The sequence below is a fragment of the Vicia villosa genome, linkage group LG5 (assembly GCF_029867415.1).
Source record: "Vicia villosa cultivar HV-30 ecotype Madison, WI linkage group LG5, Vvil1.0, whole genome shotgun sequence".
NCBI classification, from domain to species: Eukaryota; Viridiplantae; Streptophyta; class Magnoliopsida; order Fabales; family Fabaceae; genus Vicia; species Vicia villosa.
The window spans coordinates 44,289,871-44,295,010 of NC_081184.1; positions in this window are offsets into that span (position 1 = coordinate 44,289,871).

The following is a 5,140-nucleotide window of genomic DNA, read 5'->3' on the forward strand; positions in this document are numbered from 1 at the left end:
GGAAGTTCTGAAGACGGTACTAAGAAAGGAAGGTGATGTTGTTCCTGCTACTGCAACAGAAATTGTTGATCTCTCCTCTCTAATAAGACCTATTTCCATTCATAGGATGCCTCAAGGAGTTCTTCCTCAACCTCAGGTTCCAGAACCTCCCCGTCAACCAGTTCATGTTCCTACAATGAATCAAGAGGGCCAAATGTGTGGGCAAAAACCTAAGATTCCCCAGAGGGTTCTCGATCCGATTTCGATACCTTATGCTCAGTTACTTCCTAGTTTATTGGAACTTCAGTTGATTGAGCTACGCAATTTGACCACGCCTAAGGAGCTTCCCCCCAATTTTAATACCAACGCTCGATGCGAGTTCCATTCTGAGGCACCTGGCCATGATGTTGAGAATTGTAGGGCGCTGAAGCATCACATTCAAGATATCATTGACTCAAAAGTGATTTTGATCACCTCCGAGGGTATGAGTATTCAAAGCAATAGAGTTCCAACTGTGATGGAAGAAAAGGTTGATTCATACTTCTATGTCGGGTCTACTTCAGGTCAGAAGCACAATACACTGTCTTGGATTCCGGATTCTCCACTTTATCAGTCTTTGATTGTTTCTCAGCCAAATGAAAAGGGAAAGACACCTGAACAGATTGGGTATTTGAATCATCAACAACCCCAGATGGTCCAACAACAACTGGTTCAGTATTTGCCACAAAATCAAGGTGTTCCACATCAACATGGTCATCCGAATCAACGCCAACCTAGAAGTAATTTGGGACGAAGAAATGCTCCTTTGGACCAGATTCCTATGACATACAGTAAACTTCTGCCATATCTAGTTCAAAGCTTATTGGTGGTTCCCAAATCTCTGAAGCCTCCACCATATCCGTTTACACCTGGGTATGACCCTAATGTGCAATGTGGGTATCACGCTGGATCAGCAGGGCACTCAACTGAGGATTGCAATGCTTTCAAAGCCAAAGTACAACAGTTGATCGACGAGAGGCATATAACCCTTCAAGGAGGAAACATGTGGGTGAATGGAATTCCTTTGCCCGAATGAGAGCTCAGATTTCATAAGGTCTCCAAAATCAACAAATTCCCTGTTTAAACTCGTTGGTAGGATAATAATAAAAGCACCTCAAATTCTTGTGCAACTTCGTCGGATCTTTTTCCAGGTGGTAATCAAGAGTGTTCTGTGGAAGCATCTCTCATTCTCAAGGTTCTTGTGCTTAGGTGTATCTCTGAGGGTTGGTGTTTCAATTGATGTTTTGGGTCTTCCTTACAACATATAACTTTTCTAGGATTGATGACCACGCAAGGTTCCTCCATGTTTGATGGTGAATACTTCTCCGACATCTATGCTTGGGGCTCCCGATTGAGGGATAAGCAAGACGTACTCTTATCTTGAGCATTGCATCACTAGCATTGCTCGAATTCCTAAAGTAAGGCAAAAACTTACAACTCTTGGGTGACTTCGTTGGAGTTTCCTTTTGAAGTAATCTGAAGTGTTCGGAAGAAACACATGATAATTCTAAGTGACTACCATGCTGGAGCACAAAACCATTCAACTGAGGATTATGGGTTGTTCACTCCAAGAAATTCATGCATAAATTGAAGTCCCTATGAAGTCTCAAAAATGGGGGAAGTATTCAAAGGCGATAAGTCCAGACGGAGTCAAGTCTCCTCAACAATGACATTTATTTAGTTTCTTTACAACATTCTCATTTGTAACATTTCATTGTTTGTTTAAGCATTGTTAGCATGTGAAAGCTTGTTAATCGTTGAATGAAAATAAAAATACATTGTTTATGTTTGTCTTGAAGAAACCCATTCGTTTTCACTCATAAAATGTTTTTAGAATTACGATACCAACTTTACTAATATCTTGCTTAGGCAAAAAGATGAGGGAGAATGATGAAAAATAAAAATGCAAAATCTCTAATCGTGTGTTTTTGAATAAAACTCTACTAAGGATGTACAGGCATTGTTTCAAATCCTCAAACACCGGAGATATAAGGGAGTGCAACCCTCGATAACTCCTTTGGGCCTTGAAGTAGGAGTTTCTTTTCTAATCACAAAATCCTTATTTTAACCTTGGGGAAGGGTAGTGTTCATTTAACTTGATCGAGTGTTCAAAACTCACCAAAAGGGTATGCATCTAAGGATACAACAATGGTTATCCTTCAAAAGGTTGAGGAATGTCAAAACTGCAATGATTATCCTTATTTCATCAAGAGATCAAGAGATGACGATACCACAATGGTAATCCTTCATCAAATCAAAGGAGTGAGGCGGTCGCAATCACCTCCAACGAATCAAAGACAATGCGAGGTCACACGACTTGTTCAAAAAAAATATATACAGCAAAAAAAAAGAAATGGCAAAAAAAAATATATAAGAAGAAAAGGATGAAAAGAAAAATGACAAAAGAAGCAAAAAAAAAAGACGATGAAATTGCAAAGCAAGAACAAAGTCGTGTGACAATGAATCAGAAGAATAAAAGGTGAGCGACCGCCATGTCCAAAGAACCTCATTGATTCCTCAACCATTTCAAATTCCTTGTGAGGGATGAACACTCGTGTCAAGTTAACTGAACATAGGAATGGAGAATATCACAAAGGGGGTGGGTACAAATAATTTTGAGCCTAAAAATCCTTTGTTTTCTAAAAACCGTGAACTCGGCCAAATTACAACCCTTAAAAGTCCTAATTGAAGTAGGGTTTATCTTGAAAGCGCACCCCGAAGAGATAGTGTTTAACTGACTCCCAATGAAGCGAGACTCATATCCATGTTGGTATCGTACGTTTGCTTTATCTTTCACATGCAAAAATCGAGGTTGTGTCAACTAGTGATTCAGTCACAAGAGGTCGCAACCTCATTTCATAAACAAGTTTTACAACTTCAAGACTAACATAGGCTTTGCATTAGAATTATCATTCTTAGAATTAACATTCTTTTGCATACAAAAATGTGCTTAACATCAAGGAAGTTACCATGATGAGAATCAGTGAGTAACTTGATCATGTCAAAGTACGAGAGACTTGAGAACTCTGAGGAGTAAAAGATAATTATCTCAAATGTTGACCATCAAGGGGCAGGTTCTCTAAAGAAATCCGTTGGGCATGAACAGTTGATGCATTCTTTGATTACTCTGTGGGGAAGAGTTTGAAGACTCCGTTGAGCGTGGTATAGTTGTTTCCATGTTCGTTTGACTTCAAAACAAAGAAAGCTTGGGGATTCTAGTAAGATGTACCTAATCAGGGGCAAATAAGTCGAAGTTTGACCCCTCAAATTCAGCATATCTGGGGCAATCATGTCGATAAATCTCTTCAAGCTTTGATCAATCTGGGGCAATCATATCGAGGAATCTCTCTTGAGTTCAACCAATCTGGGGCAGTTACGTCGATATTCGACAAATCTCTCCAAGAATCCTTTAGGGAAAATTCCTGCATGGGTCATGAAGCTTGGGGCACAATCTTTTGAGTTATCTTGCCTATCTTTGAGCATCGGACTTCTCTTGGAAACTTATTCTCTCCCCAAGAACTGGAGTTTATTTCTCCCAGGAGAGGTTCTACTTCCCTAATCAAGGCTCCTTATCTGGATTTCTCATCTCCAACATGGTGAATCGAGGGAATCTCCTCAAGCTGAAAATCCTCCAAGCAGTGGCACATGGTGAAAAGTCAGAAGTTATTCTACACTCTACAAGCCAACTACCAGAAGGGGCATCTTGCAAGTCAAAGTCCAATATGTATTGGCATCTGTACATAAATCTTAACACTAAGGGGATTCTCCCTGGTGTTTACCTCACTAATGCCTTTATTTGGCACTCTGCATATAGCGTTCACTGCATATAACATTGCATCCTCAAAAGCGTAGCATGTCCATCAAAATGGAGCATTACGCCATAGAAAAATTCAAACATGCATACAAAGCATAAGCCAGATAATACAAATCAGCACTCAATCAAGACGACGATACTTCCCCACATAAAAAGTTGTCCTTACAAACTCCGGTTGATATCTGTTACTACATTACAAATCTCATAAAGCCACGGTGCCGATACCTGGTATCTGTTTACGGTGATTTCCGGTAAACAACCGCTAGTCTTCCAAACTATAATAAATATGATTTGGTTACTTGCAGGATCGACTAGATTGATCCTAGGACACATAGTCAAGAAGATTGTTATCAATGTTTGTTCGAACCATATTCATTATTTGTCTTCTTCAATAAGCGTTGTTCGATTAACAGAACAAATAGTCTTGACAATCACTTTGTTACATATAAATGTGACTTCAACGAAGTGACATGACATAAAAATTAAAAGGACAATTGAAACATAAAGAATCTTAAACTGCAGAAATATAAAAGACTTTGAAAGTAAATAGTATGAAAGTAATTCGAAAGTAAATGACGTTAAAGTAAAGATGCAGAAACGTAAATGGCAAGAAGTAAACGAAATGCAGTAATTCTGAAAGATAAAAACAAAAAGATAATACACATGTATTAAAATGGTGGTGTCATACGTACATTTTCTCAGCGAACTCTTTCTCTTAACGCTTGATACTTGAGTAAATATGTGAGTGATTTGTACAAAATGAACACACAGAATCCTAACGCTAAGACTCCTATTTATACTAGTTTCGACCTTAACGGTCCTATACTAATCTGCTGCCACGTTTCTCATCAGAACTTCCAGCGAAGCCATCTGTTGTTGAACGGTTACGAAACCGTCTTCGAATTTCAAATCTTCCCGCCTGAGTCCATCTTCGACGCGTGGCAGTGTATTAAACAAACACTACTAAAAAACACGCTAAGTAGTAATACTTGAATACATATTCTATGAATTTTGTCTAAGTCCCGAAGACATATGCTTTCATTAATCTTTCAGCGTTCACTTATCTTTATCGAACTTAGAAGTCTTTACTTTTTCGAAGCATGACCATCAGTAGCCATTCTTTTACTTTTTAAGGGATGGCCATCAGTAACCATCTTTCCTTCGATTCTCAACTCCTTCGAAGGATAACCAACATAAAACGAAATCTTCAGCTAACAAATTGCCCCCAATAAATGCCTGTTTCGAGAATCAACAGAAATAGGCGTTTCTTGTCATTATAAGATTTCGTTTTTATGATCCTTGAAAGTT